The sequence below is a fragment of the Tamandua tetradactyla genome, chromosome 9 (assembly GCF_023851605.1).
Source record: "Tamandua tetradactyla isolate mTamTet1 chromosome 9, mTamTet1.pri, whole genome shotgun sequence".
Classification (NCBI taxonomy): Eukaryota; Metazoa; Chordata; class Mammalia; order Pilosa; family Myrmecophagidae; genus Tamandua; species Tamandua tetradactyla.
The window spans coordinates 107,511,612-107,537,965 of record NC_135335.1 but is presented as its reverse complement, the minus strand read 5'-3'; the positions used below and the strand labels follow the sequence as shown (position 1 = coordinate 107,537,965).

General features: G+C 38.3%; 1 protein-coding gene across 8 annotated transcripts in view; it reads left to right on the top strand.

Annotated features, from left to right (window-relative positions):
- Positions 1 to 26,354, top strand: part of PDE4D (phosphodiesterase 4D) — a 1,724,553-nt gene that overhangs the window by 69,213 nt on the left and 1,628,986 nt on the right. For 6 of the 8 annotated variants that reach the window (XM_077117218.1, XM_077117212.1, XM_077117210.1 and 3 more), the window contains exon 2: positions 11,043 to 11,149. The gene's annotated coding sequence lies outside the window, so the exon portion shown is untranslated. Of the gene's footprint in view, positions 1 to 2,356; positions 2,518 to 3,171; positions 3,304 to 11,042; positions 11,150 to 26,354 lie in introns of all 8 variants that reach the window. The other 2 variants (XM_077117214.1, XM_077117215.1) reach the window with 1 other exon arrangement.

The following is a 26,354-nucleotide window of genomic DNA, read 5'->3' as shown; positions in this document are numbered from 1 at the left end:
GTGAGGAATAAAGAAGACAGAATTAAGAAAAGTGAGCAAAATAAACTAGAAGTGAACAAAATTAGGATGGATAAAGGAGAATAAGAGAGATATGGAAGATAAAGGGTTGTAATGTTAGCATTATTATTATTTTTTTTTAAAGGAAAGACAGAGAGAAGGAAGGAAGGATAGAAGGAAGGAAAGGAGGAAGAAAGGGAAACATCTTTTAAACATTTTCTTGTTTTATTGTATTTTGTTTCTCCGTTTTTGTTACATGGGCTGGGGCCGGGAATCGAACCGAGGTCCTCCGGCATAGCAGGCAAGCACTTTGCCCGCTGAGCCACCGCGGCCCGCCCTGCATTATTTTTATCCATTAAAAAGAAACAAATTATTCACTAAAATACCTTAAAAATAAAATAAGACTTGAATTTACAAATGGAAAAGGTCTAGGAAAAATTGATGCAGAATGATCCATGCTGAGATATATTCAAGTAAATTTACTGGCACTCAAAGACAAAGAAGAAATTCTTTTCGCATCCAGGCAAAAATTAAGCTATTATAGAGAAGTAAGGAATCAAAAATAAGAGTAAGGAATCATTACATAACATTGGTACCAAATTATGACCAAGGATATGGCCACAAAATAAATATAAGTAGTCTAACTTATCTAACTCAAACGAAACTTAAAATTTATAAACAAAAGTGAAATACAATTATGTGCAATATACAAGAAACATGTCTAAAACAAAGTTCAGAAAGGTGTAAGATAAAGAGTTGGGCAAGGACAAACAAACAAATGCAAAAAATGGAGAAAGCAGCAATCAAAACTGGACAGTTTTATTCAGAACCGATAGTTTTAAATTTGACAAAAAGACACTTGATTATAATGATGTAATCCTTGATATAATTTAATATGATGAATAAATTGGCATAAAAACATTGTGTCAAAGTTATAAGAAATATAGGAAGAATAGACAGAAATTCTTCAGCTATAGGAAACTGTAACTCTTATCTCTCAGCTCCTAAAAAATCAAATAAAAACGTCAAGGATATGAACTCTAAATGATGTATTTGGAAAGATAGGGCTAAAAGATATATATCAAACTATATACTCTGAACATAGATTACATTTTCTTTCTAATTATCAGTGGACCAGTCGCAAAAATGAACTACGTATTAACCCACAAACAAAATTGCAATGAATTCTGCAAAATAGAAATAGTACAGACAACATTCTCGGTTGATGAGGCAATGAATCTGAAATTAATAACAAAGCTAGGAAAAAAATCCACCTCAATCCCGGAAATTATAAAACACTCTTTAAATAATAATTGAGTCTGGGTCAAAGTGGAAATCATCACTGAAACTGCAGAATATCTAGACAACAACAAAAATTAAAACTACGTGTTGGAGACTCTGGGGCCCTGTTAAAGCAGCATTTCCATAAGCTCTACTCAGCTGAAGCCGATTTTTTTTTCTAATAAAATCCAGTAAACATTCAGTCTATAGAAGAGGAGCATGCTTGCCAACACAGGTTCAAGAAAGTCTTCTAGGCCCCATTTTTAGACAAATTCCTGTGCCAACCCCTTCTTACATAGAAGCAGGAGTTGTCCTTGTGTATTTCCCATGTTTGCAAGAGAAAAGAAAAATCCTCTTCTCTCAGAAAAAGCTGCTATTCACCAGGCAGCACATAGAGTGCTACAAGTGTGTTTAACTTTGGTTTTAGATGGCAACTCAAACATGGGTGTGTTTATTTTGTCTTTTGAGAGTATTCCCGCTGGCAAAGCCTTTGATAAATAACAGGGGAAGCAGCTAAGCAGAATAAATTCCAGACTTGAGGTTCTTTTTTCCTGTCCCTTTTGGGAAAAAGCTATGAAAGGCTAAGGGTGGCAGCCAAGTCTTGAAGGCCTGGGTCATCATCAAACATTTACTGAGAATCTCCCAAGCATACATCAGCTCTGTGCTTGTCCAGTATGCACACAGTTGTACAGGGAAGGAGTGAGGTGTTCAAAGATGACTTTCCTTGGAAAGGCCCTTGAATTAAAAATCCACACTGGGGAGGTCTCAGTATCCTCAAGTGCAGTGAAGGTTTCCAGAGCAAGGCGACTCCTCTTGGGAAAACAGGATTAAAACTTGACTTTTGACTTAGACACATCCAGAAGAGTCCAAGCTCCTGAGTACTCAGTTTGTAACTCTCTGCCTTATTTTTTTTAGTAGAAAACAGAATGTTTTCATAGCCACACAGGTGGGAAAGCCTCATTTCAATTTTGCTCTTAAAATGGGTTAAGCACTGATTATAAATAGAAAACTTTCTCAAGTGAAAAAAATTGCAATTGGATTTTACCTTTAAATGTGTTTTGTCGATGTTTCATTTTAGGTTCTTGTTCCAAAAGATGCAGAAATAAGGAATCTGACATGGTTAATTTATTATGCTATAAAGACAACAGCAAGAATGCTTTTCCTAAAAAATCATTTTACTTCCATCCCTTTCTTGCTCAAATCTAAGAACTGCTCACAACAATTGATTTCCCACACCAGGTATTCTAAATCCTCATTTCTGTTTCCCCTCCTTCTCTGAATCCTCCACCACTCCCCAACCCATCAGTATGATTCCTGTAGCCTTCCTTTGACCACCAGTTGTGTGGCTGTCTGTTACTTGAGTCCTACAGTTTGTTTTTCTATAAAATTAGGGGTTTGAAGTAAGCAGGGTCACAGCCTGTATCAGAGTCGGGGTGTAGGAGTCTTTTGACATTTAGAAATAAAGCAGTAGATAAGCTTGACATTGAGAGTAACCTACATTGGGCTCTTTTTTTCTACCCTACTTAGGAACAAAAAGCTAGTGATGAGCAAGCAGATTCAGTGCTCACATTGTTGCCACATGATCAAAGAAAAAAATGTGTCTTTCAAGATCAAAATACATTTTTTTTCCAAGTCACCATTGCATCCATCTTCTTTTCCTGATGGTACTGTATTTATTTCAAAATTTCAAATCACACGAGAGAAAGGCATAAGATTTTTGTGGCCACCCAACAGCTACATTTTGAAACTTATCTGAAGGATTGATTTTAAGGCACTTTCCAGCTCTGAAAAATCATATGATCTGTGAACACGTGCCCTTCCTCAGCTCAGGAAGTCGTTTAGAGCAAACTTACTTATCTGCTTTATCCGAGTGATGCTTACTTCCCCCTACAGCCATCTCCTCTATCTGAAATATTTTTCTCTGACATTTCTGACAAACCATGAGCCTCCTAGTTTCCTTGCCTGAGATGAATTATTCCATCGGAACTGGACAACCTGCAGCCTGGGAGCCTCCTTATCTTTAAGGTATGGGGCAAAAATGTAGAAGAGAGTTGCTGTGTTGACAGTAGTAATAACAGCAGTAAAAGCAAAAATAACTATATAAAAAATAATAGTGACAGCTAACATGCATTGAACTCCTTTTATGTGTTAAGTAAGCATTTTACGTTCGAAGTGGGTGCTATTGTTAACCAAGTTTCTCAGAAGCAGACACTGAGGCATAGAGAAGGTTTGAAACTTGTTCAAGGTTGTAATGGAGGCAAGATTCCACCCCAGCTTGTTCAACTTCAAGGGCATAAGCTTTGAGCACTGTTCATAAATATTCACCTATGCATGTTCATTTTGCTTCTACCTGTATCTGTCCAGTCTTCCTCATGAGACTCCTGGAAAGCAGGTTGTGTCTCCCTTCGTTCTTCTATATTCCCCGAGTGCTCTAGCAATAGATGCTTAGAAAACATTTCTGTCCAAGGTGTGTGAAGTACAAGGAAAGCTGAATATGTAAAGTAATACATAAATTACCGTAAGCAAGAACAGTCCTTCCAATAAGTGATGGCATTACCTCTTAGGGAAAAGAATTTTTGAGCAAGCTGTAATTGAGCCGGTTATCTGAATCAGAATGAGTTTTCTCCATTTACAGGGTGCAAATTCCAGAGGCCATCAGGTGACGTTTAAGGACCAATGTTCCCTTTGAAAGTTTTGTTCAAGTTCCTCTTTTGTCATTTCCTGGCCCCAGTTCTAATGTGGCTAATAGGCATTCTGAGTAAGAGAGATGCAGACAGCTCACTTAGAAATTAGACTAATGTCTAAAAAAGATTTTAGAGTTGTTACAGAATGATACGATCAGTATCCTCACACTGAGTTATTTTGGTGCATTAATTAATTTCAGCTTGTTCTCATGGCCACTGGCCTCCTGCCTAATGCCAATTGGGCAGCAGATTGATTCTCCACAAATAGAGGCTTGTTGTATTTTGTTGCTTAATTCTGGGATTTTTAGAAATAAAGAAGTATATTTATTGATTAAGCAAATTGCTGGGCTCTGTCCTCTAAAGCCCTGGGGGTCACTGTATTATTCTAGCATTGCTAATACATTTATGTCATCAATTGATCAATAAATGCATTTCAATGAGACTGGTGATGATTCTGGAGTAAGCGTTAATTTTAGATGCCTTAAAAATTGCAATTGCAAGAGAAGCTCAGTTATTAAGGGATTGTTGGGTTATATCTTGTGTCTGAGGAAAATAAACATGAAGGAAAGTTTTTAATAGTATAAATTCCTCTCAGATATTAAAGATAAAAGAATATCACCAATTGCCTACTCCTTTCATTAGATCAAGAGGCAACGTTGTATTTTGTATTTTTTACTATCTATCTGGGTCAGGACCAAGCTGTGATTCCTATTCATTCTTCAGCTCTCTTTTTGAATTCAGATAATTTTGACAATTTCTGGTTTTAGTTCTCTCTACAACTTTCTACCGCTTTTGGAGAATGACTTTCTCCCTACCATCTTAGAAGGAAAGTGTTTGAAGGAAGGAAGGGTCAAGATGTGAAGGGGTGTTACAATGTGTTTACCTCTCTCCTTCACTTCAGGCACTGGCTCACCTCTCCTTTCCTTTTCTAATGTCCTGACTTTCCATTTCATAGGAGTGTTGGATAGTAATTAAACACAGAAGCTTTTGAATCAGATTATGTTTGAATTCCTGTGTGAATTGGGTAAACTCATCTGTAAAATGGGAAAATAGTCCCTACATTACAAGGATGACACAGGGTTCAAGTAAGGCACTTTGAATAAAGTCTAATTCCTAGTAAGCAGTTGCTAGTAATAACTGTTACTAATAATATTAGGTTTTTTTTTTTTGTATGCTATGTGGCGGAGGTCACATTTCATTCTTTTTCCGTGTGAGCATCCTGTTATTGCAGCACCATTTATTGAATTTTGTTTGTTTGTTTCTTGTTTGTTTTGGGAAGTGTGTGGGCTGGGAATCAAACCTGGGTCTCCCTCATGGCAGGCAAGAATTCTGCCACTGACCTACCCTTGCACCCCCAACTAATAATATTAGTTTTGATAATTTTCTTTCCTTCTGTGCTACTGGTTTCTTGGTTTTCAGCCTCTGCCCTTTCCAATCTGTTCTACATAAGGTAGTCAGATTCATCTTCAAACAATGCTGCTTTTTTATGATTGTATTTTAATTTTGTTAGAGAAGTTGTAGGATAACAGAAAGTACAGTTTCCATATCCTGACCCTCCCACTCCTATGTACACAATTTTCACTGTTAGTAATGTTTTGCATTTGTGCGGTATTTTTGTTACAATTGATGAAACAATATTTTTATAATTATGCTGTTAACTATACTCCATAATTTACATTAGGGCTCACTGTTTGTTTATAGTCCTCTTTTTAAAATTTTTAATGAAACAATTTAAATTTTATTCTAGTAAATACTTACAACCTAAAATTTCCCTTTTTAGTAAATTGAAATATATAATTCACAATGTTGCACTACCATCACCACCATCACCAAAATTTTACAACATCCCAGACACAATAGGCATAAGGCATTAACTTTGCATTCCCTTCTCCCATCCTGGCCTCCAGTTTTGATTGCATTTCCCTAATAGATAATGATGTTGAGCATCTTATCATGTACTTTTGGCCAGCTGCACATCTTCTCTGGAGAAATGTCTATTCAAATCTTTTGCCCGCTTTTTTCTTGGGTTGGTCAACTTTTTGTTGAGTTGTAGGATTTCTTTACAGATTCTGGATATTAAACCCTTATCATATGTGTAGTTTCCAAATATTTTCTTCTATTGTCTAGGCTTTCTTATTACTTTCAAGGAGAATTCCTTTAATGCACAAAAGTTTTAATTCTGAAGTCCCATTCATCTATTTTCCTTGTGCTTTTGGGGTAAAGACTAAGAAACCACTGACTAGCACATGGTCCTGATATGCTTCCCAATGCTTTCCTTCTAGGAGCTTTATAGTTTTATTCTTATACTTAGGTCTTTGACCTATTTTGAGTTATTTTTGTATGTGGGATGAGGTAGGAGACCACTTCATTTTTGCTTTTTTTTTTTATATATGGAGATCCAATTTTCTCAGCACCTTTTGTTGAAGAGACTATACTTTCCTTATTGAGTGGACTTGGTACCTTTGTCAAAAAACCCTTGGGGGTTTTTTGGATGTGAGGGTTTATCTCTGAACTCTCAATTCAATTCCATTGGTCTATATGTCTGTCCTTGTACTAGTGACACACTGTTTTTTTTAATGTAGTTTTGTAATAGGTTTTAAAATTGGGATGTTTGAGTCCAACTTCATTCTTCTTTTTCAAGATGTTTGTAGCCAAAAAAATCAGGGCAGTTTCCCTTCCATGTAAAGTTTATAGTTGGTTTTTCCATTTCTGCAAAGAAGGTTGTTGGATTTTGATTGATATTGCATTGAATCTATAAATTGCCTTGGGTAGAACTGATGTCTTAACAATATTTAATCTTCCAATCCATGAACATGGAATTTTGTTCTATTTATTTGGGCTTTGATTCTTTTAGCAGTGCTTTGTAGCTTTCCATGTGTAAGTCCCTTCCATTCTTGGTTATGTTTATTCTTGATATTTGCTTCTTTTAGTTGCTATTGTAAATGAAATTTTTTTCTTGATTTCCCATTCAGATTGTTCATTACTAGTGTATAGAAACACTACTGATATTTGCGTGTTGCAATTCTATGCTACCACTTTGCTGAATTCATTTATTAAGTGTTATGGATTTTTAATATAGAATCATTTAATATATATATATAGGGAAAGTTTTACTTCTTTCTTTCCAATCTGAATACCTTTTATTTCTTTTTCTTGTCTAAATGCTCTAGCTAAAAATTTCAGTACAATGTGGAATAACAGTGGTGACAGTGGACATCCTTGTCTTGTTCTTAATCTTGAGGGAAATCTTATAGTCTTTCATGAATGAGTATTTTTTTTCTTTAAAATGTCAGCATATTCAGTAATTTTATAAGGCAAGCTCTACTCATGTGGGAGACATTCTGAATCTCTTTAAGGTGCTTAAACTTACTTCTATTCTGATAAACAATTTTCAAATTGTTTAAATTGTAAATCTTGAAGGGTGACTTAATTTCCATCCTTATGGAGTCAGCAGAGGAAAGACATCTCACAGTAGCCTTTATGTGCCAAAGCTAGTTGAGGAGCATATACAGACATACCCTGCATTCCATGGCTTTGAATTTTGCTGATTTATTTATCTAATAATGCTAAGGATGCACTTATAATTCATTTTTCTTATTGTCTAATTTTATAAATTTTAGCTGCCTTTTTTTTTTTTTGCCAGTTTTAGCTGCTGCTTACTTGATTTCCCTGGACTTAGTTAGCATTAATAATCTATTTTGCAAATGCACTGGCATTTACTAACATGGTAGTACTAACCATTAGCAAAGGAGACCATATGTTGGTTAGACTTAAGAACTTGACTACCGTGGGTTATCATTTTATGTTTATGAATACTTAGCTCACAGGTAAGAGATTTATCCAAGGTCATATGTCTAGTTGGGGGTGGAATTGCAATTCATATATTTTGCATGTGTCTTACTATTTTATTTATATCTTGTGCCAATCTACTTGATACAGAATGTAAGTTTATTGAGTACCAGGCTTTGCCTGTTTAACTTTGTACTTCTAGGGTTTTTTTCGTCTAGAGGTACAAAAAAGATTTATTGGATAAATGATTAGATAGTAATAAGGAAAAAAGAAGAAACTTGAGTTTCTTCTTGTATCCTCTTGAGATTTCTACTCCAATATGACACATATAAATTTAAAAAATAATATATTCATTATTTATTTACATGTGTTATCCTTAAGGTACGCTGCTAGGCACTGCATTGGACAAAGATAAAACAAAGCAGCTGTTCTAAAGATACGGAGGTCTTAAATAGAATATACAAATAATGGTAATGCAAGGTAGAATGTAAGTGCCCTGAGAGGGATACAAATGTATATAAACAACAGCAAATCATAGGATGGAACCATCCCACAGAATGGGAGAATGAGAGAAGGTTTCATGAAGGACATGATTTTGACCAGAACCTTGAGGAACATCTGAATTCCAGAGATAAAGATGATGGGGGAAGGAAAGGAAAGCAGGATGTGCCAAGTGAACAATAGGAACTAGAACCTTGAGTCATTTTTTTGAGAATTGCAAGGAGTCTCTCTCAGCTGCAGTATAGAGATGAAGACTCTTGGAGGGGAATGACTCACACTAAGGATAGGAAATCAAGTAAGTTCCAAGGCAGCTTTACCTGTTCAGCTTAGCACTTTGCACTTCATTCCTTCAGCCTTTATTGTTTTTGAATATGCAAGTGATATCATCAGTCAATATCCAGCAGTAGGAGGGCTAGATTTGAGGAACAAGGATGAGACCGTGGGATAATTTGGGAGACAGTTTCAGTGGTTCAGGCAAAATGTCAGGAGTGAGTGAACCATGAGGGTGGCAGCAGAGATGGAAAGGAAGGGGCAGTGTCACGGTCTTGCTGTAGGGCAGGACATGGGAAATGCATGAGTGAGAAGAGCCTAAGACAGTGGGTGGTGCATTTGGTACTTATCACAGCTTATTTACACTTTCTACACAAACACTGGTCGATCTCTTAGACTGGTAGCTCCTGGAGGACAGAGCCTGTGTAATCTTCAGTTTGTGTCTCCAAAACGAGCATGGTAGATGCTCGGTAAATGTTTGCTGGATAAATAAATGGAAGCCAAGAGAGTTGCCTTGGTGATGGTGTCTGAGATGTTGGTAGAATTGATATGTTGAAATTTGGAGATGTGGTCTGTTTTCCTGGTGGGGTTTCTAGGAATAGACTGCAGAAATATCTGGAGATCAACTACAAGATCATGTACGTGGAGGGCAAGAAAAAGAGTAGAGAGATGGTATACCTGTGTATAGAGAAAATGAGGGGAAGGAAACGTCAGGCAAGACTGGAGAGAAAATGCATCAGGGGAGATTGGTATGTGGAGTGAAGCCTAGAAGGAAGGGGAGGCCTGAGTTGGACATGTGGGCTGTGTTAGTTAGTGAAAGCTGAAGGGAAGGGGGTGAGGGCAGGGAAGATTGCATATAGTGGGAGGCAGAAAAGCAAGGAATAAAGCATGCAGACTCTGGAGTCAGACTGCTTGCTGGCTCCTCTTCTGATACATTAGGTGGTTTAGTGACGTTACTTACCCTCTCTTGTCTCAATTTGCTCTTCTACAAAATGAAGATAATAGTGCCACCAACATAAATACATGCACAGCACTTAGAACAGATTCCGCAACATGGTAAACATTCCATAAGCATTAATTCCTCCTCTTACTGAAAGCAGACTCTTTTAGTTTCCTAAGCTGCTCAAAGTAAATATCATGAAATGGGTTGGGTTTAAACAATGGAAATTTATTTCCTCACTTTTTTGAAGCCAGGAAAATGTCAAAATCAAGGTATCATCAAGACAATGCTTTCTTCCCCCAAAACCAGCTGCCAGCCATCGTTGGCTCTTCTGCCACATGGCAAGGCATATGGCAGCATCTTACGGTTTCTCCCTTCTCTTCACTGATTTCACCTTCTTGCTTCTGTAGCTTTCTCTCTCTTTTCTTTCTGAGCCCATTTTCTTATTTAGGACTCTAGTAATAGGATTAAGACCATCCTGATTGAGGTGAGTCACACCTAACCGAAGCAGCCTCATGAAAAGGTCCAATTTACAATGGGTTCAAACCCACAGGAATGGATTACACTTAAGAACATGTTTTTCTGGGGTACATATAGCTTCAGACCATCACATCCACTATGACCACTTTGTTTTTATCATCTCATTTGATTGCAGATAACTTTGAAACTAGGTTTTATTATCTTCATTCCACAAATGATGAAACTGAAGCTTAGAGAGGCTTCATCATTTGCCCAGGTGCTCGTGGCCACTAAGGAATAGCGCTTACCTCAGCTAGATTCTTACCCAGTTCATGTGGCAGGCAGAGCTCAGGCCCCTTCTACTGTAATACTGCCTAAGCTCTGAAGAAGTGGTGATACCACTGGCTAGCAGTTTAGATTTGATCAGTAAGTACTAGGGAGCTGTGCAGACCCCTGAGCAGGGGTACTAGAGGAAAGCAGTATGCTGAAGAAATGCATATTGTGAAAGAGAGCAGGCAGGGAGCCTGAGGTAGGGAGGATCCAGCCCAGAAATGGTTGAGGAAGTGGCAAGGTGTGGCAAAGCAGAGTCCAGTTGTGATAGCAGAGTTAGCCAAAGTCTTGACTGATGTAAAATGGAAATGATGATTTTTGATAGAAACCGACTAAAGGGGAATGTGTTGGGGGTGGCAACTGGAACTTGAGCGTTTCAAACATCAATGCTAAGAAGGTGTTGATACCACAAATAATAATGAAGAAGTTGGGAGGGGACTCCTTCAGAAAAAGTGACCTTAGTAAAACCAGTTCTGAGAATATTCTTTGAGCATCAAAGAGGGGCCCGTCATTATTTTTAGTGGCAGTTTGGTTTCGATGGGAACACACTTGGTAGCTGTTACTTCACTGTCAATTATCTCTGCTTCCCTCCTTTATCAAGGAAGGGAGCAGATGGATGTTTCATTTCTTTCCTGGAGTAGAATGTGTAATAAACATACAAGGAACATGTGACCTCGTTAAAAAAATAGTGGTTTGCACCTTACCATAATTCTCATCTATAATGAGTGTGGTGATTTGCATTGGGGGAGCTAGGGGAATCAGTTATGCTGACTTCCTGCTTTCTATTTCAGGCCTCTGCGCAGAACTTCCCATTTGAGTGGGACTAGGCAGAAAACACAAAGCTGGAGTTATCTCTTGAAGTTGATGTTGCAACCAGATTCTTTGCCATGGGGATAAAGTAAGTTAATGGTTTGAGGTGTTTGTGTCCCCCATTCCTGAAGTTTGCCCTTCAATTGCTCTTGTTTTTATTCCCCAGGGAACGAAATGAGGTGCACGTCTTATTTTTTTCCTGCAAGTCAAAGTCTCTGAGCTTGTAGTGCAGTGTTCTTTTCACTCAGGAGTGGAAAACATGCCGCTCAGACCAAGCTCTTAACTGTATTTTGAGATTAAAGGGGTTTCTCCCTTTGGCAGGTCCTAAGAATCTTATCTTTCAGATTATTTTTTTAGGCTTCCTGTCAGAAGATTTAATTTTGCTGACTAGATTGAAAGGGTGAGGGACAGCAGATCTTTTCTTTTCGGTTCTCTTTCCCTCCTCTTCCTTCCCCTCGCCCCCTGCACTCTTCCCCCTTCCTGTCTATTCCTGCGGCCCACCCCCCACCCCCCATTTATAGTTTAAAAGTATGTTCAGTGCCATTATCTCATTTGCTTCCTTCATAGCACCCAGTTAGGTGGATATCATAAATCCCACTTTATAGAAGGTGAAACAGAAGCTTCAGTAACCTTCAGCAACCTTCAGCGATTTGTCAAAGTCACTCAGTTAATAAACAACAGAGCTGAGACGGAATCCCCAGTCTTCTGTCTTCAGGTCTCGCCTTCTTCTTCCCCTGATGCCACGTTGCCTCTGTGGTGGAAGTTTTGGTCGGTAGGATTCTGACAGAAAGGAGAGGAAATAGGGCTGGGCTGGGAAGCCTGAGCAGGTCTCTTCTACAACGGAATTGTGTCCCCTGATTAATAGAACAGAAAATGTTAGCTAAATATGTTGCCATGTAGTTCTTCAAGCATCTAAGGCTGTTGGGTCGCCTTTAGTGTCATGAACTTTAGGATGATGTGACCAAGGAGGCATTCAGTGCACGTAAAGAGAATAATGGAAAATCAGGGGCAGACGTAGTAGTAGTTCATACCCTGTGCTCAGGTGAAGTGAGTTTGTCTAGAACTCGAGCGGAGGATGATAGCAAAAGGATGCATTCATTTCCCACCCCCCACCCCCAAATCTTGATAAGGCAGATGTGTGTGTGGGAGATGTGATCAGTTACTAGTTGGTGTCAATGCCGAGCTCTCGCCCTTAATCAGTTGAGAAAGGAGGGAAATGGGAGTGGAATTATGGCTGCTTCTAAGCCTTTAAGTAGCTGACAGAGGGTGCTTTGCCTCTTTGAAACAAGTGAGAATCAAGGTAGGGGCAGGAGGGAGGCCTGTTCTGTCCTGTTGTGGAAGTCACTTGGCTCTGTCGAGGTGGCCTGTGGAAGGAGCCTGCTTCCATCAGGGCTCTAGAAAGGACTCTTGGATTCTAGGGGAGTCCTCAGGTCATCCCGTAGACACTAAACTCCAAGGGGCCTTGTGTGGCGGGGCCGTGCTCGGCTTGGCAGATGCTTCTCTGGCATGGTCTATGAGCAGTACCCGACCCAGGCCTGAACTGAGCCCCTCCCTCTGCAGCCCCAAAGCAGAGGCATTGGGGGATGAGGGCGGTGATCTGGGCACCGGCCCGGGACACTGCCCTCCTTGCTGTGCCAACCTGACCTTTCTCTTTCTGGACACAAGAGGAAAGGGAGTGCATGAGGGGGAAAGTCAAATATTGTGGCAAGGAGGGGCTGACGGTCCTGGGTGTGGCCAGCAGAAGTCTCTCACTGGAGCTAGGAACTGTGAGAGCAGGACTTTGAGGGAACCTCAGGGTCTCAGTCCTAAAGCAAAGGATTAAACAAGATAAAAAAAAAAACATACTCAGGCTTGGGCATGGTGTGAGGTTAATAATCAAAGTTCCATGTAACCGGTTGGTATGTGGCAAGTGCAGGGATGAAAACGGGGTGGAATGGAATAGAGAGGGGACCATGGAGACAGAGAAGAGGAGATGGTAGGGCACAGGCTCACAGCTGGCCAGGGGCTACCTGACCACACAGCACGGTTGTCAGCCAGGGCTTCCATCTGCCCCACGACAGCCTCAACGTGCGTTCTTAAAAAGCCTGTGACTGAATTTTTGTAAATTGAGCTATATTTTAAAGACACGAAGGAATCTCACTATGTAAATGACCCCCATGGAAATACTTTTCAAAAGCAAAGAATCATTTAAGCAAGTGGACACTCTCTTCACTATTGGTTTTGAATCTCTGGATTTTAATGTATTTGCTCAAAGCAGGATTTGGCATTTCAGTCCTTCACTGGGGCGGGGTGGGGGGGCGGTGGTGGGAAATTTTGTCTTTTACATATACAATGTTCTTCACTGAGGATAGTAATTAATTATTTCTCAGCTATTTTTACTTTTGATGAGCTAAACGTTGGGGGAAATGATTTCCTATAACTGCATCTATACAAAATGAAAAAGCTATTTTCTTTAAGGAACTGTGATTTTTCAAGGAAGGCCAATTCTGCAACAACACTTTTAGAGACAGTTACCAAAGGAAAATCCAGCAAACAGAGACACCAAGCTTCTGGGTCTGGCTTTTGGGAAATGAACATTTATTCTTTTTTCTAAACAGGACTCTGTGAGCTCAGTCATGTACACTATGAAAATAATTGGTGTGCGTTAGTACTCCTTGTGCCAGATTTCATGCTTGTTGAAAGGTGATTGGATTCAAACCAGCATATTTAAAGGTCAACGGGTTGTTCTTAGCACAGAATTTTAACTCCTTAATCACCAGGGTTTTTAACCAAATGGCCATTTTAGGAAGTGGGAGAGACTGCATACTCTATTTTAATTTTCTGGATGAAAAAGGTATGAGGTATGAGTTCTCAGCTGGCATTTGGAGATGGGTGCGTGTAGAGACTAACTCTTTTTAAACCACTGAATTTAGGCCAGGGTTCTAATGTGGCAGTGCACATCACATAAGCAATGTCTAAATGTCAGGATGAAAGTTTTCTCTCTAATAAGTAATTCAAATTTACGAGTAATAGATCTTTGGCTCTGTCCTTCCTTGTTTCTTTACCTTTAAGCATCTTTTTTAGTTCCTTGAGAAACTTGGTGGAGAACCCACTATCTAATTATCAATGTTTAACTCAGCCATTTGATATTAGCTTTACTTTGGCCTGTTTGTTTTACTGGACCTTGTGACTTTGGTACCCTTTTTCCCCAGTGATTTTGGGTGCATGGGGTTAAATGGCTTATTTGGAAGTAAGGAACAGACCTGTCCCAAATAAACCGGATGAATTTTAGTCATCTAATGCAAAGGTTTCTTGTCTTTTGGATTGTCCTGATGAACCCCTGAAACTTGTCAGCGTTTCCTTATAAGGATTCTAGTTTGTAAGCTACAAAGGCCATATCTCTCTTAGGGGAAAAACTCCCCGAGATTGATAATGCTTATTTCTACAGATGCTACACAAAAATTGACAGGTGTAGGCAGTCGGAGTTCAAGCATCTATTTAGTGTGTGAGAATTCTTGTAGTTGTAAGTATAGGCAAATTAGAGTTGCCCTGTAAAATTAGAGTCCCACTTTGTCTAGCTGATAATTGCAACATTCTCTTCTTTCTTAGTTACTTTATAGTTTCTTTTCATTCTCCACAGCTTTTTAGCTGTGAGGTCATGCGCTTGTTGCTTAAAACCTCTGTGCCTCATTTGCTTCTTCTGTAAAGAGGGATAACCTTACCTACCTCTGTGTTATTGTGAGAATTAAGCTGTGAATATTTTACACATAATGGAGGCTAAATAAGTATTAACCCTAATTATTATTATTATCAATATCACTATTATTCTAATCTCTTTCATTATTGTAATGCCATATGGAGGTGTTTGACCTTTAGGGAATTACAGACATTTTTCTTCCTCGTTGGGGAAGTACAAACCCAGAGGTTCAGGTTTAAAGCTCTCCCTCTCACCTCTTAACACCCCAGTCTCTTTTGCCTAAGCCCCAACTGAGGTCTTCTTGGAGACATCATATGGGAGATGTTTTTCTTGAACCAGACAGTGGGGAGAGTGCCCAGGTGGTCCTTGGGGGAAGACATGGAGGAGCAGACACGAATCAGTGGTAGGGTGACTATTCAGGCATTGAAGGAAGAGTATGGAAGGCACAAGCAGGTAAAAAGATCAGGGGTGGTTTTCAGAAGGAACTGGTAGAGGGGAGCCAGGAGGCAACCCAGAGAAGTGCCTCCCTGGATAGCTGTACTTTGTCTGCATTTGTTGCTCCTGCAGCACCTTCTGCCCCTTTCTTTTCTTTTATTTTTCACATGAGCAGGCACTGGGAATTGAACCCAGGTCCTCTGGCATAGCAGGCAAGCATTCTTGCCTGCTGAGCCACCGTGGCCTGCCCCTGCCCCTTTCTTAAAGGGAGTGTATTTTGCTTTCCTGAGCTAAAGTCCAATGTTTCTGAACATCCTCCTTTGAAAACACTGAGCTCTGATTACATTGTTGTTCTCATATTCCCTAATTAACGCTTCATAACCTATGTTCTTTCTTAAATTGATTCATAATTAAAATCTTTTACCATTAAACTTTCATTCAATTCTATTCTATGACAAATTAACATTCACAAAACTAAGTTTTACATCATAGGGAACATACTTCTGAGCGATTGTAAAAATTGTGCCACATATGATAACACATAGAATTCTGATGGAAGAGTTTCCAGAGCACAGTTTTTCAAATATATTTGACTGTAATCTACAACAAATAACAGATTTTAAATCAAAGTCTATACACATGTGCCTATATTGGTGTGTGTATAGCTTAAGCAAAAGTGCCATGAAACCATCCTTAATGTTACTGCACATTGATGGATGCACTTTGATCTTTTCAATCCTATTCCATTTTGTTGAAAATAATGCTGGTCAAAACCCACTAAACCACAGCCTGCAATTTGAAGCCCCCTGATCTGGAGGACCTTGCAGTGGTTGTTTCTTGAGCTCTTATATCTTTAAATTAAAGATCTAAATAAATGGGGATGTAAATAAACTATGATAATGGATGAAAATGATATAAAGTATAATGATGTCAGCCCTATCCAGAAAGTCAATACTATCCCAATCAAAGTGCCAGCAGGCTGTATTTTTATGGAGATTCACAATCTTATTCTAAAATTTATATGGAAATACAGTAAGACAAGAATAGCAATTGAGCCCTAAAGAAAAACAAAATGAAATAATTACTCTCCCAGATCTCGATATTTATTATAAAGTACAATAATTAAGACAGTCTGGTAGTGACACAAAGATAGAAAAATAGCCCTTTGTATTGTATTTCTTTGTATTTGATATTTTTGATACTGTTGTAAATTATATTGTTTTGTAAATTTCACTCTCTTTTACTAGTATCAGAAGTACAATGGTTTTCCATTCAGCAACCTTGCTAAACTCTCTAATTAATTCAAATATTTTCTCTATAGACTCTTGAATAATACAATGACATTGCTTGCAAATATTGATATTTTTGTCTTAAAATTTACTTAGTGTGACATGAATATGGCTAACCCAGCTTTCTTTAAGAGTAGTGTTTGCCTAGTAAAACTTTTTTCATCCTTCACCTTCAATTTTTTTTGTACCCTTATATTAACAGAATATTTCTTATAAGTAACTTATAGTTTTTGTTTAATCCAGTCTAAAAATCATTGTTTTAACTGAAATAATTTGATCTGTTTATATTTTATGTAATTACTGATTTATTTATTTATGAAATCAGCACCAAAGATCCTGCTACATATTAGATTTCTTGATAATTTACAATTTTATTTTTACATGGCTGTTGTAAGCCGTGTTTCATTGACTATATTGGTTGTCAGAAAAGTAACTAAATACTACATCTTCATGCTGAATTCATTTGGTATATGGTTGTATTTTTGACTTAGGACTTATTTCTTCACGTATAAATATATTTTGGCTTCAATATTATCTTTATTTAGTATTAAAATAGTGCTTAAAATGGGAACTAAGCTTTTTTTAACCTTAAAAATGATTTTCCCTGTACTAAAATGCTTTATAATATAATATAATATAGCTGTTAAGAATATAAATTTCTTATAGAAACCTGGGCTCAAATAGCAGAGCTGTTACTTATTAGTTGTATTCTAGAAGTTCCATATAGGTCAGATGTTGAGAAGTCACCCCTGAGGATGAGATCTGGGGGTCTCTGAGCATTTTCACAGAAAGAGGTTCATAAATTTCATCTGATTCTCAAAGGGATTTGTGATTCTAAAGTGTGTAAGAACATCTGTACACAAAAATTGACTTTATATTGTAAACAATACACTGGATTTATGTCAATTTGTACTGTGTGCCTTTGGCATTGTACTTTGCACCCCTATCAATTTAGCAGATCTTTAAAAAATATTATTAATTAATTTATTAATCATTGTTGTCTACAATTCGGTGGGAAAAACATTATATACCATCAATGGGAATATAAATTGGTACAAAATTTGTTAAGAGACATTTGGCATCAGGAGAAGCAAGTATTAAATTTGCCCCTTAAGAATCTGTTCTAAGTAATTAGAAACTCAGACAAAAATGTATGTATAAAGATATTCACAACATTGTTTGTAATATAAAAAAATAGGAATCAAAGTAAATGTCTAAAAATTGAAGTTAAGCAATGATACTTCTACACAACAGAAATGCAGTTTTTAATATGGCATTTAAAAGATCATATTATATCATGAAGGCCCATGATAAAATATCATGTAAAAAAATCATAGCATATATAGCAAAATTGTGATTTTATAGATATTATGCACATTTGTATATTTATGGTTGGAAAAATATATGTTGTGAGGTTATCTCTTGGTAATGGGACATTTTCTTTCCTTATTCTTTTTTTCTAGTTATCTAAATGGCTATATATCTTCTTTCTTTTCTTTTTTCATGGGCAGGAACCAGGAATCGAACCCAGGTCTCCAGCATGGCAGGCGGAAACTCTGCCTGCTGAGCCACCATGGCCTGCCCTAAATGGCTGTATATCTTTATCATTAGAAAAAATGTTGAAAAGTATTTTTACTGAGATGCAGTTTTTCAGTCAAATAAGTGCAGGTCAGTTAGTGATGACTTTATTGCACTCCATTTTCAGATCCAATTTACAGGCTAATTTCAAAGAGCATTAGGTGAGTGTTTGTACACCAAAGCAAGGCAGTATAAGGGTGGTATATGGGAATCCTGTTTTGTGCATGATTGTTCTGTAAACCCTCTGATGAAAAACAAAATGTCCCATAACTTGTTTTGGCTGAAAGTTAAAGTAGAAATTCAATTATTTCACATTTCTTCCATTACAAGCCCCTTTTCTTCCCCCAGTGCCCTTTTCAGCTTAAACCTTCATGCTCAGCCCCCTTTGCAACTCTCTTTCTCTTCTCCTTTTTGCTCTTTCTGTAATTTTTAAAGTTGGTCTGCTTTTCTCTGACAGCATTAGGCTTTTTTCTTCTCTTCTCTGTTGGGAATATGATTTGTACTTTCCAGTTTTTCAGATATTCACACCCTCCTCCGCTCTTCCCTCATTGTTTCTTAAGCCTGGTTTTTTGTTTGGAAGCTCCAAGAGGCATTAGATAGCTCTGAACCTCAGAGCCTTGATAGTAGTTTTGTATTAATTTTTAAATGTTTGTTCCATCTGGGATTTCCTAAGTATTTCCCCATTGTATCAGGAGCATGTGTGTATGTGTGTGTTTGGTAGAAATAACTGCAGACCACCCAAATGAGAACAAAGTCTGTTTATTCAGAGTTTGCTACAGTAAAGGAGTCAGCTACCCTTATTGGTGTTTGGCAGAGAATCCAAGGCAGGCAGGGGAGTGGGCACGTTTATAGCAGAAAAAGGGGGAAGATTCAAGTGTGCCCTTATTGGAGGCTGTTGTCATGAAGAGGCTGGAAGTGGACTGACTTAAAGTGGGGCATCCTAAGTGATTGGTTCAGGGAGCATATTTGGCTTTCTTTGGTTGGTTCTAAATTGGAAGCAGGAGCAAAAATTAGGGAAACTATTAGTTATTGATTAAGTCCTGGCTATTTTGAATCGAGGGTTGGAGGGCTTTGTGGATTGACTTCCGGGGTGTTTACTGTAGATGTTGGCAGCTCCTGGAGTGACTGTTACACATGTGGACCCGTATTTTGTGGTCTGGTACTACTGACAGTGGGTCAGTTCCCTGGTCATTGTTCATTTGTATATTCTGTCTCCCAGAACATATGTTTGCATGAGCATGTTTATGTGTACGTGTGCATATATGTAAGTCTCTATGTTTGTGTATGTGTGATTATGTTTACATATTTCTGCACGTGTGCTTGTGTGTAGGGCTGGGTATTAATATATGTGTGTGTGCAAGTGTATATACATGTGTATATGCATGTATATACTTGTTCTTTCAAGTCAGAAATTGTGTCATCTCCTATATACTTTGCAGAGACAGGCACTTCAACAACGCTGACTGCTTGTTTGCCCGTCTCTATTTAACAGACTTTCAAAGATTGATTATCTTGGCCTCAAACTTTATGCATAGGACAGGAAGGTCCTAAGCCACTCTGGTTAGCTTCTATATTTGAAATCTTTGAAGATGTTACAAATTGGGTTGGCTCCATGGGCTCTCCAGCTGTTGCCAGGCTGGTCAGGAGCCAGACAGGGTAACTTTTAATCCTTCCAAGAGCCTGCCAACTAGCAAAGCTATATATATATATTAGATATGATGATAGAACTGACCTTGAGGAAGAAACTAATGACCAAATCAGGAGACTCTGTAACTAATTTAAAATTCAAGGGTAGAATTTATAGGATGAAGGGTTTGACATGCAAATTGTAATTCAAAGTAGATGTTTATAATTGGAGTATTAAGATTATTTTGTTGCCATATATCTAAGGTCTGGCTTTGAAGTTGACTCCAGGATATATCCATCAGCGCTGAGTTCTGAAAATTTGCCTGCTAAATCAAGCCTATGATGAAAAGACTGGGCAAGTTGCATATTGGCTGGCAGTGTGCGAACACCTGTGGCTGTATTATGAATGCACAGATCAGTGTCTCATAATGGAGAAAAATGTGCATTGATATGCTTTCTGGGATTGAGAGCTCTTCATTCTCCATTTAAAAGACAGGGCTGGGCAGAGAGAGGGAAAGCCAGTGAGATGAATGCTTTATCCTGATGTTCTTTACTTAAAACCCAAAGTCATAGGGGTGAAACTTGGGCCTTATTAAGTTTACTTTACTGGAAGCAAGCATATGAGCTGTACAAGATTCCTAGGTAGGCACCGTGGTAGAGAGAGAGCACTGAAGAGCACAGTGGGGGTTGAATAATGTCAGTGCCATCACATGGGTCCCTGCATACCGTGTACAAGTAGATTTTTTCTTCCTACTGCCTCAGTCTCCTCATTTTGTGGTGCTTCCTCCCTCGTACTCTGTTTAGTTATCAAAAGCTCTTTTCATGAGAAATGCTAGCTTTCAGAAAAGATCAGTCATGCACACCTTTGTGCAAATACAAGATTTACGTTCATTCCATTTAGTTATTTGAATTTTATATTCTAGCCTTTATTTATTTATTTATTTATTTTACATGGGCAGACACCGGGAAACGAACCCGGGTCTCTGGGCCTGGCAGGCGAGACCTCTCCCTGCTGAGCCACCATGGCCCAACCTCTAGCCTTTATTTTGAGACAAAAAACATGCCCCCTACTAATAGATGGGTGAGCTATTTTATGCTTTTGTGTGGGGTGGGCCAGGCTTAGGGGAGTTCCCCTATTTGCAGCCTGTGCTTCAACCCATAATCTGGCATTAAGAAAACAACTAGACAAAACACTTGTGGTACAGGGATTTCGACTTCTTGTTTAAAAGCTCTCTACCAACCCCACCCCCAACATGCTCTTTTTTCTAACCATTGTAAATTTTGATCTTTGAGTTAAAGTCATTACATCTACTTTAATATCAAATACATTTGAAAAAGAAGAGTCTGGTTTGAAAGGATGGTAGAAATGATTACATTCCACTCTTGGAGCTTACTGAAGTTCATCAACTGGTTAACAGATTCAGTCTGTATTGAGATCGTTTTGCTTTAGCTTCCCCATTTCAATGTGGAGAAGGCTGTTTTGTAACCTGATCTTTTTAGCAGAAAGAATGAAACTGCCTCAGGGACAATATAGAGCATTGGTGAGAGATGAATTAACGTTTCAAGGGCTGCTGTGGTATGATGCCGTCTACCTCCAACAGCAGATGCCACAGAATAGCTTTTAAAAATGATAGTGCTTTTCACATGCCATGCTAAAAATAAATACTTTGTAAGACCTGAATAAACCTGAAAGAACTAAAGAAACAGACTGTAGTTATGCAAAGCACATGCAAGCTCACAGAAGTAAAAACTGCATAAAGTAAAACATATTAGAGCTTTCTTAAGTTCCAAAGCAGCTTTTTATAATATACTCAGGGCAGCAATAAAGAAGGTATCGGGAAAACTGAATAGTCTCTATCAGACTGCAGAGAGTTATAGAAAATGATTTAATAACATTGGTGGGTCAGCTGGATTGCTTTTATTCCTTTTGACTTCTGATTTCTATTTCTTTTCCCTTTGAAAGTCACCTTCTGAAAATCTTCCATAATCAGTTCTACCTGCCTGGCTCAGACTTGGTCCTCTGTTTGAACTCTTATCTGTACCTTCATGCCATCTTGTAGATGTCTCCTTCAGTTGTTCACTGTGTGGTTTGTCACTCTGACCAGGCTCCAAGCTTATTAAGGGCAAGAAACATGTCGTTTATATCTTGGCAATTTCCTCCAAGTTTCTGTATAATAATTATGTTTTCAAATGGCTTTTAATGAATGTTACCTTGCTTACTGGATACTTCCACATTTAAAAAAGGTAATAGCTGTTCAGCCCTGCTTCTATTATTAATACCTATGTGCCATATTCTGAAAAACCTGTAGAAGACCAGATAAGACAAAAGCAGGAGGAACAAGCTGTAAAAAAACAGTGACAATGCAAAAGACATGAAAAGTAAAGATGATAAGAGGTATAAATTATACAACTACCTTATATTTTCATAGCACTTGATTCTTCTGAAAGCATTTGCGCATAGTAAAGAGAGATAAAGGGAGGAATAGAAATAAATGCAAGAAGTAACAAATAAGTGAATATTTGTTATATAAATATAGACATAAATATATAAAAAGTTAAACTATACAATGAAGGTAAAGAAAATGAGAGCCAAGAATGAAGAAATAGAAAAACTTACTGATAACATGAAGCAATTGTTGGCTAAAAGCACACTAGTCGGCAATCAAATCAATAATTACACCTTTGGCATTCTTTGTAGCAGGTAGAGTATGTGATCTATAGATCATGACATGTTTTGACTTGTTTTCTGCCAAGTAGGGGATGACTGAGGGTTCTGGATTATTTTTCTTTTTCTCCAATTTTTGTTCACTAGAGTTTATATTGGCACTAGTGTGACAATGTACTCCAGACATTCTGGCTACATCATTAAAAAGATACAAAATTTTGTATGATACTCAACTTCAGTAGCTTATTTCAGTGATTTCTCAAAAGCTCAGTTGAGGTTTCCTGCAGAGAGCACCTTCCATTTTTACTCTTATTTGTCAAGTTCTATTTCCTATTCTCAGGAGACAAGTCTAAAATTGTTGTTAATACTGTTTTCTTATTATAAAGAAGTTCCAAGAAGAAGAAGAAGATATCCCAGCACTGTTAAAGAATTGATATTTCATTTCCAGAACTGAAAAAGCACAGAAAAAAAGTTCTGCCCATCACTTGTCAGAAATTCTTTGGTGAGCAGGGCTGCATATTTTAAATGATATTTTAACAACCAAAGACCTCCAGCAACATTCTGGAGGTAACAAGTTTCTCTTACTGGGTCTATTTTGCTTTAGAAATTATTGTCACTTTAGCTCAAGGGCAAGTGACGCACTGTATTAGGATTAGTAAGTTTTTGAAAGTAGGTCAGAAAAAAGACATGCGTTATAGTCAAGATACAACTTACATGGAATCCTTAGAAAATTTTGGCTGTGTCCAAATGAGAAGAGGGATCCTCATGTATTAAATTTTTTTTTCCCATTGAGAGCACTAGCGCACAAGCAGAATTTTAATTGAATTGCCTTCTTTGCTGCTGAAAGCATGGATCAGTTATTATTTGAGATCCAGAAATCAACACTGCTGTTTTGGCAATAATTCTGCTTTTCACACATTGGGTTTTGAAACAGTGTGGAGAATTCTAGCTCTGATGTTTACTGGCCATAGTGACTGCATGAATCATTTAATACTCTTAGCCTCAGTTGCTGCAGTTGTAATAGAAAGATAATTATATGAGTCCTGTTTCACTATAATAATAATTTCCATTTTTAAATGCTGACTCCATGCCAGGTACTCTGCTGGCATATGTTATCTTTAAGTCTGTCATCAACTCTGCAAGGAAGGTGTTATCATTCATGTTTTACAGCTGAGAAAACTGAGGCTCAGATCAGTTAAGTAAACTGCTCAGGGTCACACAGCTAATAAGGGGGTAATGCCAGGATTTAAACCTTCATTTGTGTGTTCCAGAGCCCATGCTCGGTCCTCCATAGGATTTTTTTTTTTTTTTACTTGGGCAGGCACTGGGAATCAAACCTGGGTCTCCAGCATGGCAGGCGAGAAGTCTGCCTGCCGAGCCACCATCCTCCAGAGGATTTTGAATGTCATTTAAATGACATGTGTCTTAAACATAGCAAAGTTGCTAGCACATGCGTGGTGTTGTTACTATTATTATCCTAATAATTATAAACTAGTTAACATTCATTTATTGAGTTCCTTCTGGATGCTTAGTTTGGGGCCAAATATCCTTTTGGATAATCTTGGAATTAAATATTTTCCCTAAAGTAGTAGTGCTTAAAGTGTATTGTATTAATGGTTCTAAAATAAATCTTAAATATTTCCAAGTGGTAACTCTTCCATCCATGGAACCTGATGTTGGTTTCTTTGGGATCCTGCTGGGGTAGAGGTGGGGGTGGGGGGGGGGCGAAGAATAGAAGCAAACATGCGCATCTAAATTGAATGAATGTTGCAAGAAGCAAACTCCAATTATACCTGAGCCCAACCTTCAGAGTCAGCAAATAAAGGCCCCTGGAGCAGTGATTGTTGATAGGAAGACTCCAAAGGAGATGAGAAAAACAAACCACAAGGATTAGCAAATCTCTGCTGAAAATACGTGTGCTCATAAATGTTCTGGACTAACAGTTTAACTTCCCCTGACTGGGTTCTTTGCTGTTTATTTTTAGAATCTTCAATGACCAACAGGGTTGCTGAAATTCACTGAAAGTTTCTCCTTGATTCAGGGTTTCAGACTTCCTATGTGAAGGTGTCTGGGAATCCATACAACTCTTCTAAAATAAGCATCAAGTTTTGGAAAGAGAGGCACCAGCATGAGATCACTCTTTCCTGGGGAGGAAGCTGAGGGGAAGTCAGTCTGTTAAGCTGTCCAGGGTTAACCTTCAAGGCGGGTCAACCTCAAGGCAGGTGATTCAATCCTTTCTTCATGGTCTTTAAGAAGAAACCTGGATATGCTTCGCCAGTTGTTGAATATGGTTTCACTCTCAATGTGAACTATTTACACTATTTGGCGCATGTGGATGTTTAAAGAAAAAAGAAAAATGTTTTCAAATTGAAAAATATGGAGGCTGTCTTTCTAGGCCTCGCCAAGGACCTAAAGTGGGTGGAATAGAGCCTTTTTTCAGGTTGGGCTAGAGCGTCATGATGGGATTATCATGAGTATTTTGGAGGGGAGCTGATGGTCTATTGTCTTGGATAATCTTGATGGAATTAATGTGGGGCCACTGACTCATGTGTTTTTCTGCTGGTAAAATGGGATCGGTTTTGGTCATGTCAAACTGGGGTCTGCCTGGGGTGAAGGCAGAAGCCTATCTGGGAGGCTGTGGCTGCCATTGGGCCAGCCTTAGTTTTCTTTTGCTCAGAACTAGAGAGAAGGTTTATTAGGTAAAAAAGTTGGTTAGCATAAGAGCTGTATACCAGACCTGTTTTGTTTTTTGGATTTGGTCATATTCTTTCTTAAAAGAGGGAACCAGAGGGCAGCCTGATATCTTCCCCTTCAGAACCCTGCCCACTTTAGAAGCTGATATATTGGCAAGCTATATGTTCCAGACACCCTTTGTATAAGTTCTTCGGTGTAGGGAGAAGGTGCTCTTGCCTCAAGACCTTTCAACAATCCTGGTACTTTGAGAAGTAGAATCAATGTTTTAAAAGCTGTGGGGGTTCAATCTGGTTTAGGCTTTACTTCTGGCCAGTGTCACTCAGTGGCTCTGCTTAGGAAATCACGAGACCACAATTTGTGAACTGATTTTAGACAAATTGTTATATCTTTAAACTTCCTTGGACCGAGGGCATCTCTAAATTGCATCTCAGCCCAAAGAATCTATGAGTTTTTGTGATCTACATTTGTTCAAGGCACAAAACTGCGTTCGTGTGTGTGTGCAATGACTCTCCACCCAGCCCACCTCTACCTTACCCTGTTTCTGAGCATGTTCCTTCAATCTGTTCTTGTCCCCTCTTCTGTTATCCAAATTCCTCTGTGCAGAAGAACAATATTAAGTCTGAATGGATCATTGTTTCTTATAAGATAAATAGCTGCTGATAAAGTCAGAAAATGACCTATTTCTGAAGTAGGCAAGCGAGGGCAATGTTTATGATGTTCTGTTTTTCAGACCTAGCCATTTTTCCTTTTTGGAACATGCCTTATGGAACTTGACTAGTCACCCTGGCTATATATTGCCAAAGTTTCCTTGGCTATAGATCAAATTCTCTGATAGATCAGCAAATACACTGGTTCTGCAGAGCTCAGACAATAAGAAAGTAGCAAGGAGTGGGAAAAAGTACTTGCCCTGAATTTTGAAGTCAGGTTCCGACAGAAAATAGAAAGGGGATAGGGATAATTAATTTCTGGAAAAATGACAAATGACCTATAAGTAGGAAAAGATGCTTAGCCTTACTGATGTTCAAAGAAATGCAAATAAAAATAACAATAGTAGTTTACCTCATCATTTTGGAACAAATGAAAAGGATTGGCTAAATTTGGTATGTCTGTGGATGTAAGAAATGGGCACACTCTATCAGCTAGCCTAATACAATCTTTTGGGAGGGCAGTTGGACAGTTTATACTGAATTGTAAATGCATGTTCTCTTTGCCCTACCAATTGTAAGTCTAGGAGTTAACGTTAAGGAGATGATTATAAATATGTTAAAAATATGTTTGCAAAAGCATATTCATAGGGAAAACTAGAAATAACTTCAATCTTATCTGTAGG